General features: G+C 32.5%; 1 protein-coding gene across 1 annotated transcript in view; it reads left to right on the top strand.

Moving 5' to 3' along the window:
- The first annotated feature begins 539 nt into the window (after positions 1 to 539).
- LOC134680634 (uncharacterized) overlaps positions 540 to 16,432 on the top strand; it is a 40,263-nt gene continuing 24,370 nt past the window's right edge. The window contains exons 1-2 of the mRNA XM_063539756.1: positions 540 to 733; positions 12,199 to 12,267. The gene's annotated coding sequence lies outside the window, so the exon portion shown is untranslated. The remainder of the gene's footprint in view (positions 734 to 12,198; positions 12,268 to 16,432) is intronic.

The following is a 16,432-nucleotide window of genomic DNA, read 5'->3' as shown; positions in this document are numbered from 1 at the left end:
TAATAGGTTCTTCCTACCTGCAATGTTGTTGTATTTTAATTTTCCAATAAACATAACAGATCAAAAAGAATCGTGAAAGATACATAAAATATTAATCACAAAATCCATTCGTTTTAATACTAAAATACACATACACAAACATCATAAATCCACACAATGATACTCCGCTGAATTCACTAAACAAGACGTGTTGTTATTTACCACAGTTGAACAGATGTCGCCATGATAAATCAATAATGAAAGTACAATTTACGTGTACTTCCCTTGTTTTGATTCTACATCAGTAGCAGGAATGAAGATCGATCTAACACTTGACTAGAATCATTGGCTTATACACATTTCCATTATATTTCTTTCACAAAGACATTAATGAGCAAATCACACTTATAATATACTCCCTACAAACAATGTACAAATTCTTCCTCTGTTTTGATCTTCTAATCGTGTTACGACGTGTCACTTTAAATATCCGCATTGTCTCTGTTTACAGTGATCACATGATACACAAACAGTGTACGTCACGCCGCAGTGCTCTGTCTCATTAGCATATATAACATTCTAGAACGTCTGCTACTTACCTAGGAGGCGCTGACAACCACGTGATGAAAGAGTCCCATATATAACTAAGTTCTTCCGTTCAGCGTGCGCGGCTTTGTGTATATGTTGTAGCATGATATTGAGTGACACAATTTTGAATAATGAACAAGTTTTGGAAAATACCGTAGAACATCAGGTGAGGATTTACATATGAATAGTTTGCATATATACAAAAACAATGAAAAGAGAGAAGTTTCGTCGATAATATATAGTTAGTCATCATTCATTGATTTTCATGTCTGTCGACTCGTGACGTTCCGACATTGTTAAGATCTGCTAAGTAGGACGAAGACACGAGGCAATATAAACATATTTATAGATAATAAATTTATTTAATTCTTTTGTTATTTAAGTAAAAACCCGTATATTTTAGCCTTTTAAAGACGAAATTTTGTATTTGCTTTTAGACAACATGCGTGCACGCCATGTGACGTCGCGTGATTTGGGAAGACGCTCTCAACGTTTTACGTCACATGATGAGAGGTCTTTAGTCTGACGTCACAATTTTACTGTTATTATTATGTGATGAGAGTTAATAGTTAAAATTTGATAATATCCAAATAAAAATATTATACAATGATTTAATTGATTGTTATTGCTATTGTCCAGTGGAACATACTTCATTAACATTAAGTGATTTTATAGGACATTTGTAATGAAACCAATAGACAACTTTAGAGTTCGATGCATTTCCGTCAAAAACTCTGGTTTTAGTGAACGTCATTTGTGCGTTTAGGGGCGTCGTCACTTTCTTTCCAATGTTGAGCGAGTGGTTGGAAAACTATAATTCTATATTGTACGAATTATTCGGCTAATTGAATTCTCAAAATTGACAATCAGCATTGCTGTCATTAGCGAAATGTCATTAAGTACCTACAGAACAACCATTATTTCTAGTTTATCCTGCACAATGACGATCACTTAGACGCTTGATGAACGTAAATAGTGCAGGGATAAGGCCAAATAAAAAAGCATGTGTGTTTCCTGTTTCCCTACCTACCCTATATTTTAAGCTTAGAAATAGCCTACCCTAAAGTTTTTTTGGTCATTTTTCAATAAGCACTGTTAAAGTCAGGATTTCTCTCCCATAGACTCAATGTAAAAAAAAATGGTAAAATAAAAAAAAATCCCTACCTACCTACCCTATTTTTTTCAAAGAGGAAACAGGAAACACATATTATTTTATTTGGCCTAAAGGCGACCCCCTCTATCTGGTAAATGATGTCATAAAGGAACGTATAAATGAGGAGTTTTTTCTGGTGACGGATGAACTCGAAAGTGGTATATTAATGCGCCTTATCCCTGTTTGTCTGCCATTCCTCTACATCTCAAAAGATTCTGTAAAATTTTGACGTCTTAATAGAAAATATCTAATGCCACAATGGAAAAGTGATTGTTGTATGATGTAAAAAAATTCCAGTTGGACAGATTTCAAGATGTTTTTTTAATGAACTAGTCTATTAAGTTTGACCTGGGGTCAATTTGTGTGAAAAACAATGACATCACGAAACAATAAATTCTTGCGGAAATAACAGCTTTGTGACATAGGAAATGTCTGGTTTATGAACAAATTTCAAAGTGGTCTATTGTGGTTGAAGATACTAATTTGGAGCATTTGTCATGCACCTTATCACTATTTATCCGATATTACTTGACATTTCAAAAATTCTAACATCTGTCATTGTCAGATCATGTTTTTGTAAGTCATATGAATTTGTACTAAACATGCTTTAACAATGGAAATTGTGACATCTCGATGCATTTTAAATAGCAAGACGATGAAGAAAATATTTTAAGTGGTAATCTTGAACAACATACAATAACATAATTTAACTATTTTGATTTGAGTGTCACTGATGAGTCTAATGTAGACAAAATGTGCGTCTGGCATAAAAAAATAGAATCCTGGTACCTCTGATAACTATTAATAGTTTTGAATAAATTCATGGACTATCCACCATCTTCCTTTGAATAAAAAAGATATGGACATTTATATACAAGTTTTCAATCATCTTTGGTTTATGTTTTCATGTTTTGACGAATTTTAGATTCCCATTTATGCATTCTCCAATAAGATCCTTACATTCTGATGTCATAGTTCAATGACATCATTTACACCATCTGACATGAGGTAAATCATTCATTAAATTAATAGCATAAGACGTTGGAGTGAGGAATGGAACAGCTCAAACATATCATAATGTTTCCTATCAGCTGAAGTACAAAGTATAAATAAATTCGAATTTGTCCACAGATGTGCACTAAAAGCATTCGGAGAATGTCATATTATAATACATTGTAAACCCTTTACAGAAAAATATATATCATTGATGCTTTATTTAGTTTATTAAAACATATTTATTTATAGTGGATTGGGAAACAAGTTTATTATTTAATACAACTCATCTCAATCCCTTTCCACTTTGCAGGTCCAAGTGCTGCATTTTAGCGGCATTAGATTGCTCTTTTTCAAAATCAAGAGCATCTTTATTTTGAGCGAGAGATATTGCTCTCTCTTGACACGGGTCAGCAATTTATCATCTACTTCTATGGACTATAATCTTTCTTGAGACTATACTTGCAAATGGTGTCAATGGAGTCTGCCAAATATTCAGTCCCTGAAATTTTCTCTTCAGAACTAGAACTGGGAATTTTTGGTGTTGATGGCACGATCCACTACATAACGGCTCTCCAATGTTTTTTTTTATAAAGGCACAGTAATGAACAAGTGCTTACATAAATAAAGCATATGGACATATGTGTCACTCTAGTATCAAGAGCATTAATGTCCAATTGCAAGTTAAATGTATATTCATGAGATTACAATGTGAAATGGATACAGACCCTGTTTCGTACTTAACCAACACCCTGAAGTGGAAATTTAATGTGCATGTTGAAGTCTGTACTATTAATTTCTTGTCCGATGCCCTTGACTAGCAAAATTTTATCTGACTAGTAAGGATTTGCAAAACTTTGTTTAGACACGAGAGAAAAATGTCTAATTATAATATTATTGGTCTTTAAGACTAGTTGTTGGAAAAGATTTTTGTGCAGACTGATTTTAACCTTGTTATTAACATGGTAAGAGAAAAAAGAGAAAGACGTGTCAATCTACCCTTACACATTTTGTTAATTAGACGCTGAGCTGACTCTTTGCGCTTACTCTTCATCCCCACAACTTTTCCCTTGGAGGCAAGCAATAGACCAGCAAGAGGGTTAGATTAGATAAATTAGAGGAAAAAAAAGCCAATTGGCAATACTTGTCTGACTGGTTTTATCCTAATCCCTGCCCCTAACATGAGACATTGGTGTAATGGAGCAACATTAGAACAAGCTACACAAACAATAAGGAACGGAAACATAAATTTTAGGGAAATTTCTGAAACTTATATTTTTTTGTAAATACCATATTAAGGTTTATCTCAGCAATGTTTGATACTTTCAAAAATAAGCTCTGATCAATTATTTTAAACGAGTAACACCCCTTGGAAATATAGATTATAATGGAAACCACATTGCATTTGCTCTGATGCTTCATCTATCTAAGTAATTAATGAAAATTCTTTTTTACATGAAACAAAGAAAAAAGTGCTACTTTTAGTTATTGCGACTTGCCCTTGGAATGATAATATTATATGATACATGGGTGACCTTGGAACTCTGTTCTTTTATTGAGATTGGTGACACAGACTTGCTCTTCGACTTGGTTTTGAAATTTTCTAGCTTGATTGGCAAGAGTAAAATTTCCCATATTTAACTTGGTATAGGTTTATCTCAAACATTTTCCTTCAATACAGGATTTCCCAAATAGGAAACCTTTTTCTATGCAATTACCTAGGAGTAAAAATAAAGATAAAATGAACAGATTTCCACTAGCATTTACACAAGACTACTCTATTTTAACCCTTGTAATAGTCTGAAAATATATTATCACATCACCTTACTTATAAGTTGAGATTTCATGCAAAAGATGTTAAATCATGTCCTTATCATTAGTGGCCATAAGTAGAGTTTAGATCATGTTTTGTCCATGTCTTGCAGATTGATAATAAAATACACTTGCATTTATTTTCAAGCCACAAAAGGAGTTTTCATAGTAAGTTAGTGCATGGAAGTAAAAATGTATTATATTGACAATATTTGTAGATTATTGGTGATCATCTCAACCAGATTGATTTTCTCGCTTGAGCCGAGACGGCAAAAGTGAGAAAAGCAATCCAGTTGAGATAAACAATGATAACTTTTTATCGCTATTTTACATATGACAACGTTGTCAATTTCGTTAGCAACGCCACATGCATGCTTAGTTTCTAGCAATAATTTTCCATCTCAAGCGAGTAGTACGATATGAAAATTATTACGAAAAAAGATTAAAAGGAAAAATGCACAAAATAGGGATGAAATACTTTACATGGTTATTGTGACCATATCTGTCATAAAATTATTAAAAAAAACAAAAAAAACACAAGTTGCACATGATTTATCAATTTATCTGTTAAAAATTAGACTTGATTACAAATACACCATTATAAACAAAGGAATTGAAAACCATCTCTAAATTTTTCCTAAATGTGACGAACCATTGCAAAATTAAAGTAACCATCAACCTCCAGTGTTCACAGGTTTTAAGCCACTTTGATATCATAAAACCAGGGAAGTTTCTAACAAACTAGTCACTAGACAATAAATTTAAACTTGAACTTTTAAGTACCTGTTGTAAAAAAGTTGATCATAAGATCAAAAATCATAAAAACTGCCTAAACTGTAATAATTAAATTGTTGAAGTTTCAATCAAACTGTAAAGAATAATTTTGAACTTGAATAATTAGATACCTATTTATCATCAAATTCTTTAACTCAATAGAAAAATGGTGACTTTGGTGTATTAAAGATCACAACAAATGTTAGAAAGTGCAGTTAGTCTATATTTTATTAAAAAAAAACACCACAATGAAATTATAAATAACATGTAAGGTAAAAATTATTATAATAACTAACATTGGGTTAAAATATAATCCAATACCAATGTACATGTATACATATTTCTGAACACCCATGATTCTTATATTCTCATATAGAGCTTCCAACTGTATTGAATAATTGTGTGTAATGAAATGAGATAATTTGATGAATTATACATGTATACTGTGAAGTAACACATTTTCAGAACCATAACTTATTTACTTCCTGTTTGCTAGATACATGGGTAATTTTATATTGATCATGGGCAGATTCAGGCTATAGCCTGGCAGCTGTGCCGCCAGCTGTGTACCCATCCACCCCTACAATTGGCAAAGCATGGGTTCAAGACAAGGAAATATTTTATTTAAGTCTCACCTCTTCATTTTATAAAACATACAAATAGTTAATAAAATATTATAAGACATACAAGAGCTTCTCTAAAAAGAGACCATCTGTAACACTCTAGAAGAATATTCCAGAGGCAGATCCAGCCATTTGAAATAAAAGGGGGGGGGGTCCCAACCCCTGGATCTACCACTGTATTCAATTACTTTATTTTAAAATATTCTCCTAGCCCTGCTTGCCATACACCATAATATAAGTTTGTGGGCCCCTATTAAACTCAAAATCCTTGATCCCCCCGTGTTGATGCATTTTAGCATTTTAATAAAGAGCTGTATTGCATTGTTCATGTATCTCCAAATAATATCTTCTTGATATTTGATACTATGCTGAATAAATATCTTAAATATTGGTATATATGCTAAACTAGTTGATTATATGGCCAATGTTTAAAAGGATTCTTGTAAAAGATCAAAGCATTTATAATATATAAATCTCCATCTTTACGCCCATGGCTACTGCCTTGAAACCACCTACTTGAAATTTGTTGCTGGACATTAAGCAAGCATTAGTCAATCACTCAGATATTGTGTTTTATATCCCTGAAATAATATACTTGTAAAGATGTTATCTATTACAGCTACATCTTTGATCTTGTGAACTCAAAATCAAATATACCAAAGAAAAGGATGTGTTTAAAAATAAATAAGTGAGATCCAAGTTTATGATTGTAATGTCTGATGAAAGTATTAAGCTATGAACACATTTAGTATTTTTAGATGTCTGCTTCTTGTTCTAAATATGATATAAAAAAAGAAAGATGTGATATGATTTCCAATGAGACAACTTTCAACAAGAGACCAAAATGACATTGAAATTAACAACTATGTCTATAGGTTACAGTATGGCCTTCAACAATGAGCAAAGCCCATACCGCATAGTCAGCTATAATATGCCCCTAAATGACAATGTAACACAATTCAAACATGAAAACTAACGGCCTTATTTATGTACAAAAAAGCAGGTTTCATTCACTGAAATGTGGTTTTAGTTTCAGCCAAATTAAATCTAAAGTATGCATCAGATATAAATAAAAAAAGACGATGTGGTATGATTGCCAGTGAGACAACTCACCACAAGAGACCAAAATGACACAGAAATTAACAACTATAGGTCTCTGTACGGCCTTCAACAACAGGCAAAGCCCATACCGCATAGTCCGCTATAAAAGGCCCCTAAATGACAATGTCAAACAATTCAAGCATGAAAACTAACGGCCTTAATTATGTACAAAAAAATCCAGTTTCATCCACTGAAATGTGGTTTTAGTTTCAGCCAATTTAAATCTTAAGTATGCATCACATATAAATAAAAAAAGAAGATGTGGTATGATTGCCAATAAGACAACTCACCACAAGAGACCAAAATGACATAGAAATTAACAACTTTAAGTTACAGTATGGCCTTTAACAATGAGCAAAGCCCATACCACATAGTCAGCTATAAAAGGCCCCTAAATGAAAATGTAAAACAATTCAAACATGAAAACTAACAACCTTATTTATGTACAAAAAAGCAAGTTTCATTCACTGAAATGTGGTTTTATTTTCAGCAAATTTAAATCTAAAGTATGCATCAGAGCCTATTTTGATGAATCATTAATACAGTTATTGATATTTGAATTTAATCATCATCAAGTTTATTCTCCTTAAATTGAGTCCTATTTAAAAATTGTTCAGATTAATGAAAGTTTTATACAATTAATAATTTGTTAGCTTGGCAATTTTATGTGTTTTACTTTATCTCCCTTGGGCATTCTTTTATTTCTAACATAAAATTTAAAATATGATGCTAAAAATTGAACTAATGTTTTTCAGTCCTTGATAAAAAATTTCTTTCCTATTTCAAATGTCCTTAGCCTTACCAAATGGAATAGTTAATTATATATTTTAATTTTTGTTTTTGGGGGGGAGGTTATTTCATACCTCAGATTTTCAGTTGAAAATATGACACCTTTTAGTCGATATTCTAGACAAAGTCTAAATAAGACATGTATTACCTACTCTTTGATTTATACAATTAATAATTTGTTAGCTTGGCATTTTTATGTGTTTATCCACCTTTTAGTCAATATTCTAGACCAAGTATAAATAGGACATGTATATATTAGATTTCTAAGGCAACTGTGATATTGAATAGAATAAAATTTTAACAATACAATTGATTATCAATCTAATCCTGACTTTACAAAGAATTAAAACTTGTTGGATAATCTTTTATTATGTAAATGAAAGATATGTTTTCTTAAATGCTATAAATAGTCTTTGTAATAATTGTTCACAAAGATCTTATGTCTGGTAGTTGGACAGTTGATGTCTCAATGGAAATCACGACTAACTTGTAAAGTTTAACTTTTAAAATTCAAGAATAGAATAAAGTATTACTGTAATACTTTCTTCTATTCTTGAATTTTTCCAGACTGCATATCTTGATAAGAGTGATAAAATGTCTGTTTTGATATCTATATATATAACTATTTACATAAAATAATCTTATTTCTCTGACGGGTATCATCTGTTTGCTTTATTCAAAATGCTGTCAATTTATCAGCCTCTAGGGAGCTATTAAGATTATTATGTACTTGTATTTATTCCTTTTCATGCTGTTGGCCACATCATGCACTTAAACAATTTAACAGATGCAGGAAGCAGACTTTAATTCTTTCAGCATGCTCAGTAAATAATTAATTGGTGGGAAATTGATAAATATTGACTTGTCACAAGTAACTGCTATATGCCTTCTATTAGGTTTATTAAAAAAGCAACCTGTTTTAACTAAAGTTATATGTAGAAGTTAATTACAATATATACATACTGCATTTGCCAGTCAAAGTCAGCAGTGGCTGATCCAGAGGGGGGTTCTGGGGGTTGGAACCCCCTCCCTTTTTTTGGTCGATCAATGCATTTGAATTGGGACATAAAGTTGGAACCCCCTTTATCCTGGGTTGGGAAACCCCCCTTTTTAAAAATGGCTGGATCCACCCCTGGTCAGTCTATTTGAGGTTACTAGTACATTGTGTTAGTGAATTTCATTTCCACTTGAATTAAATATAAAGTTCTTTGTGTAATTTATTTTTGCAATTAACATTGAATTGAAAAAAATACATAATAATAAATGACTACAAATATGAGGTGTATTCTTAAATAATCATTAATCAACATCAATCATGTGATAAAATATAAACATTTAAAAAAAATTGGATACAGCATTTGACAGCTGTAAAGTTATCAATGTTTTTTGACTGTTGATATCAAACTTAAATAGCTTCTTTTAGGTTGCATTTCTGTAAATATTGACAATGCAATTTCCCATAGGAACTTTTACGGCTAAAACTCTACTTTTACGGCTAAAACTCTACTTTTACTATGAAGTTTTTCTTATCCTTAAATTGAAAGTTCATATGCACCACAATTTTTTTCAAACGTAAAAATATAGGCCTGTGCGGCATATTTTCAATGTTTATATGCCCTGAAATTCTCGAGTTTAAACTAACACTAATTTTCTTAACTCCCCCTACCTCGAATGAAAGGTTGCCACAGATTTCAATGTAAACAATATGCACATATATATTTACTGGTAACATTCCCCAGTTATGTCTCTGTGAGATGGAACACAAAGAGCATAAATGGGAACCAGTATGTAAACAAAACTAATTATACCCCCTCTTTATTATACCCCCGCTTTAAAAAAGGGGGGATATACTGTTTTACCTCTGTCCGTCTGTCCGTCGTCCGTCGGTCAGTCAGTCCGTCCCATGAATATTTTTCGTCGCATTTTTCTCAGGAACTACAATACTAGGATTTCTGAGATTTGGTTTCAGTGTTTATCTAAGTCAGCTATACCGTGTGATGCGTTTTCAGATCGATCACTTGACAACTTCCTGTTAACCGAACACTTGTATGATTTTACACATGATAGCCAAGTTGAAAATTTTCGTCACACTTTTCTCAGGAACTACAATACAAGGATTTCTGAAATTTGGTTTCAGGATTTATATAAGTCAGCTATACCGTGTGATGCGTTTTCAGATTCATCACTCGACAACTTCCTGTTAACCGAACACTTGCATATTTTTACACTATTTATTTTTTCGTCGCATTTTTCTCAGGAACTACAATACAAGGATTTCTGAAATTTGGTTTCAGGGTTTATCTAAGTCAGCTATACTGTGTGATGCGTTTTCAGATTGATCACTCGACAACTTCCTGTTTACTGAACACTTGCATATTTTTACACAATTTTTTTTTTCGTCGCATTTTTCTCAGGAACTACAATACAAGGATTTCTGAAATTTGGTTTCAGATTGATCCCTTGACAACTTCCTGTTTACCGAACACTTGTATAATTTTACACATGATAGCCAAGTTGAAAATTTTCGTCACACTTTTCTCAGGAACTACAATACGAGGATTTCTGAAATTTGGTTTCAGGATTTATATAAGTCAGCTATACTGTGTGATGCGTTTTCAGATTCATCACTCGACAACTTCCTGTTTACTGAACACTTGCATATTTTTACACTATTTATTTTTTCGTCGCATTTTTCTCAGGAACTACAATACAAGGATTTCTGAAATTTGGTTTCAGGATTTATATAAGTCAGCTATACTGTGTGATGCGTTTTCAGATTCATCACTCGACAACTTCCTGTTTATCGAACACTTGCATATTTTTACACTATTTATATTATCCACTTGCGGCGGGGGTATCATCAGTGAGCAGTAGCTCGCAGTTTCACTTGTTTTCTATGAATATTCAAGATCTCCTCAAAAGAGGCGTGTTTTGAGAAACAACTGTATTTACAAAGTGCAACCTTTAGCAATGAACTTCTTATCTATAAGGATTTATTAAGCTCATTTAATAACTGTACATTTATTCCAACTTTATTTTATGAACTAAGTAACTATTTCAATAAAGTAAGTTCATAAAAGTTAATTCTGTAATTATTTTATTTAATTTTACTAATCACAGAAACTTGAAATTTAATTCTATAAGGAGATTGTTTTTCAAGTGTTTATAAGTTAGGCATTTTAAAAGAGAATGAATTCAACTAAAAGAGAATGAATAAGATTGATTTATTTCAATTTTTCATTTTCACAACAAATACAAAACTCTGTTGTATTAATTGTGACTGCACATCATACAAACCTTCATCTTATATTATAGGGTTATGGCATGAATATTGGGGAATATTGTCCCGAGTGCAATATATGTTCTACAAGTGACAATATTCCCCAATATTCATGCAATAACCCTTTAATACTGTATAGCAATATAATATTTTAAAGTAAAAATTTGTTTAAACTAAGATTTTGTCGTGGATGACATCATGAATTTGAAGATTTATTGCACTAGTGAAATATTGGAATTTATTGCACGCTAACTTTTGGTTACTTTCTGTGGGAAATATTATATTGCTATATACAATAAATAGTGTTATTATCTTGATAAAGTTTGATTACCAAAATAATTTGCTTCAGCAGAACAGTCAGATTACTGAAATGGCTTAGATGACATATAAAGGCTGTATTACATGACTGTTTATGAATGTACGAAAGTTAAATAAAGGAAAATTTCAGAGTAGTTGCATTTAATTTCGGAGTAGAGTATGTAGCAGGTAGAATATGGTCACATGACGTAGATTTGTAGCCTACATTTCAATAGTGGTTTTATAATCCATGAAAATGTATCTATTATATTCCTGTTAAATGCATTGACAAAAGCCATTAACAGATTTTTACATTTTGTTTGAAGTTGATGTTAAAAAAGTATCAAGACTTTAAAATCTTTAAGATTTATTATTGTAGGATATTTACAAAGATAACACAAATAAACAAAAGTTACAATCATATCTACATGAACATACAATTAACATGATGTACATTACATTGGTAGATCCAAGGGGGGGTTCTGGGGGTTGGAAACCCCCCCCCCCTCCTTTTTTGGCCGATCAATGCATTTCAATGGGGACATATAGTTGGAAGCCCCCTTTGTCCTGGGTTGGGACCCCCCCCCCCTTTTTAAAATGGCTGGATCCCCCCCTGCATAATGTTTTTTGTGTAATACAGTTTACAAGCGAATTAAGCATGTTAAGTAGTTCCCATATTTGTTTACCCCTTTCAATAAAGAATGTATTATTATTATTATCATTATAATATAGTATGTTAGGATTTATATTTTTTGTTAGTATAATAGAATGAACTCATTATCATAATCTGTTTTAATTTTATTTAACAGGTTTCCAATTGAAGAACTGAATCAAAAAGATTTTTAACAGAGGATATTGGCAGTAAAACATGTTTCAAGGTTCGTGACCTCTAAATATTTGAATAAAAATATTGTACACTTTACTTGTTATATGAAATAATATAAAAAAAACATGATAAACCTGTGATTTAAGATGTTTGTAAAATCTTCTTGTTCACTTTAAGTTAGTCTCATAAATAAAGTTTTCGGACTTGTGGTTTTTTGATTTTCACTATTATTCTTAGCTCCGACACCTGACCAAATGGGCCAAGTGAGCTTTTCTCATCATTTGGCGTCAGTCGTCTGTCGTCCGTCCGTGGTCTGTCATCGTTAACTTTTACAAAAATCTTCTCTGAGACTACTGGGCCAAATTTAACCAAACTTGGCCACAATCATCATTGGGGTATCTAGTTTTTAAATTTGTCCGGTGACCTGGCCAACCAACCAAGATTGATACCATGGCTAGAAATAGAACATAGGGGTAAAATGTAGATTTGGCTTATGCCTCTGAAACCAAAGCATTTAGAGCAAATCTGACATGGGGTAAAATTCTTTATCAAGTTAAAGATCTATCTCCCCTAATTTCGAAATCATATAATTTATGATTTCTATCGTCATCTGAAGACACATTAGGTTTCCAGAACAATAACTTAAGTTTAAATCAATGGATCTCTTTGAAATTTTAGAAGAAGGTTCAATACCACAAAAAGCAGGTTGGAATTGATTTTGGAGATGATGGTTTCAGCTGTTTAGGAATAAGGGGCCCAAAAGAAGCATTTTCTACTTTCAGGTTAATAAATTGTGTATGCATGTAAGTATTTCAATTGCTCTGTTATTGTTCCAAAATGTTTAATACCAAAAGTAGAAGGTTTGGATTCATTTGGTTTCGGAATTAAGGACAAAAAAGGGGCCAGAAACAAGCATTTTTCCAGTTTCTGGACATTAACTTGTGTGTAAAATTATGGATCTCTCTGACATTGTACCACAAGGTTCACGGGGTTTGTGTTGTTTATTCTTTAGTTTTCTATGTTGTGTCATGTGTACTATTGTTTGTCTGTTTGTCATTTTTAGCCATGGCCACCAGGCGTTGTCAGTTTATTTTAGATTTATGAGCTTTTCTCATCACTTGGCGTCCGTCCGCCGTAAACTTTTACAAAAATCTTCTCCTCTGAAACCACTGGGCCAAATTTAACCAAACTTAGCCACAATCATCATTGGGGTATCTTGTTTAAAAATTGTGTCCGGTGACCCGGCATACCAACCAAGATGGCCACCACGGCTAAAAATAGAACATAGGGGTAAAATGCAGTTTTTGGCTGATAACTCAAAAACCAAAGCATTTAGAGCAAATCTGACATGGGGTGAATGTGTTAATCAGGTCGAGATCTATCTGCCCTGAAATTTTCAGATGAATCGGACAACCGGTTGTTAGGTTGCTGCCCCTGAATTGATAATAATTATTATAGATAGAGATAAACTGTAAACAGCAAAACTGTTCAGCAAAGTAAGATCTACTAAAAAGTCAACATGATCAAAATAATCAATTGACCCCCTAAGGAGTTATTGCCCTTTTTAGTCAATTTTCAACAATTTTTCGTAAATCTTCGTAATCTTTTAGAAAAATCTTCTCCTTTGAAACTACTGGGACAAATTAAACCAGACTTGGCCACAATCATCTTTGGGGTACTTAGTTTTAAAATTGTGTCTGGTGATCGGGCATACTAACCAAGATGGCCACCACGGCTAAAAATAGAACATAGGGGTAAAATGTAGTTTTTGGCTTATAACTCAAAAACCAAAGCATTTAGAGCAAATCTGACATGGTGAAAAATTGTTTATCAGGTCAACATCTATCTGCCCTGATATTTTCAAATGAATCTCAGACAACCCATTGTTAGGTTACTGCCCCCGAATTGGTAATTCTAAGGAAACTTTGCTCTTTTTGGTTATTATCTTGAATATTATTATAGATAGAGATAAACTGTAAACAGCAATAATGTACAGCAAAGTAAGACCTAAAAATAATTCAACATGACCAAAATGGTCAATTGACCCCCTAAGGAGTTATTGCCCTTTTTAGTCAATTTCCACTAACATTTTCCACTAAAGCTATTGGGCCAAGTTCATTATAGATAAAGATAATTGTAAGCAGCAAAAATGTTTAGAAAAGTAAGATCTACAAACACATCCCCATCACCAAAACACAATTTTGACATAAATCCTTCTGTGTCCTTTGTTTAATATTCACATAGACCAAGGTGAGCGACACAGGCTCTTTGGAGCCTCTAGTTGGATATTGGCCCCCTTTTTATGCCCCACCTACGATAGTAGAGGGGCATTATGTTTTCTGGTCTGTGCCTCCGTTCGTTCGTTCGTCTGTGCATCCGTCTGTACGTCCGTTCGACCCGCTTCAACTTAAAGTTTTTGGAGTTTTTTTTGGTCGAGGTAGTTTTTGATGAAGTTGAAGTCCAATCAATTTGAAACTTAGTACACACGTTCCCCATGATATGATCTTTTTAATTTTAATGCCAAATTATAGTTTTGACCCCAATTTCATGGTCCACTGAACAAAGAAAACGATAGTGCGAAGTTCAGGTTAAAGTTTTTGGTCAAGGTAGTTTTTAATGAAGTTAAAGTTACATCAACTTGAAACTTAGTACACATATTCCCTATGACATGATTTTTCTAATTTCAATTCCAAATTAAAGTTCTGACCCCAATTTTCACGGTCCACCAAACACAGAAAATGATAGTGCAAGTGGGGCATCCGTGTACTATGGACACATTCTTGTTTAAATTAGTCTTCATTAACGAGGTCAAAAGGGTCTTAAATTAACATTTGTTTGATTTCATAAAAAAGAACTCAACTACTGGACTATAATATGCTGAATCTTATTGTGCATTTAGATTTTCTTATTGTTGGCCCTATTTTCAAATCAGTCCACTTTTAGATTTGAAGGGTTTAAAATTAAACTTTGTTTGATTTCTACTAAAATTACATTTTTGGTGTTTTTTTATACGACCACAAAAATTTTATGGGTTCATATAATGCTACGATGTCCTCCAAAGACATATTGTTTTTCCTTACAATTACTTTCAGAGTTGAAGATAATGGATCTCTATAAAATTTATCAGAAGGTTTAATACAACAAAAGGAAGATTGTGATTGATTTTGGGGGCAATGGTACCAAAAGTTTAGGAATAAGGGTCCCAAAACAAGCAATTTTATACGACCCCAAAGCATTTTGTGCTCATATATTGGTATCATGTTATAGTCTGCCTTGTCCGAGACATTTGGTTTCTGGACAATAACTTTGATTAAAGTAAATAGAAATCTATGAAATTTAAACACAATGTACATGTTTATAACCACAAACTGAAGATTGGGATTGATTTTAGGGGGTTACGGTCCTAACAGTTAAGAAATAAGCAACCAAAAAGGGACCCAAACAACAGTTTTCTAGTTTATAGACTCAATATACACAATGCTTAGTACCACAAAACACAGATCAAGTTTGAATTTGGGTAACATCGCTTTTACCATTCTAGACTTATATAAATACCCCTTTACAAATGGAAAAATTGATGAATTATCATTTCTGTTCTCTAACTTTAATTTTCCTCAATTGAATGTTATTAAACATATACAAACTGCTAATTACCACAAAACAAAGATCAAATTAGAGTTTGGGTAGCTTCATTTTTACCATTCTAGAGTTATGCCCCTTTACAAATGGAGCAATTTTTCATTGCCATTCTCTTACTTTAGTTTGCCTCAACCAAATGTTATGAAAATTGTACACAAGGCTTATCACCACAGATCAAGTTTAAAGTTTAGTGGTTACACTTTTATCATTGTACAGTTCTAGCCCTTTACTAATTTAAAAGTTGCAATTTTTTTCGTTTCAATTCTTTAAATTTAGTTTGCCTCAACCATGTCAACCAAATGTTATGAAACTTGTACACAATGCTTATTACCACAATACATATATTAAGTTTGAATTTTGGTGTTGTCACTTCTACTGTTGAATCCTTGGGGTTCTTTGATATGCTGAATCTAAACGTGTTCTTAGAATTTTTATTATGGGCCCAGTTTTTAAGTTGGTCCAAATCGTGGTCCAAAATTTAACTTTGTTTGATATCAACAAAAATTGAATCTCTGGGGTTCTTCGATATGCTGAATCTAAACATGTATTAAGATTTGATTTTATTATGGTCTCAGTTT

The sequence above is a fragment of the Mytilus trossulus genome, chromosome 8, assembly GCF_036588685.1.
Source record: "Mytilus trossulus isolate FHL-02 chromosome 8, PNRI_Mtr1.1.1.hap1, whole genome shotgun sequence".
NCBI lineage: Eukaryota > Metazoa > Mollusca > Bivalvia > Mytilida > Mytilidae > Mytilus > Mytilus trossulus.
Note: the sequence above shows the minus strand (reverse complement) of the source record. Positions and strands in the feature narration are given on the sequence as shown.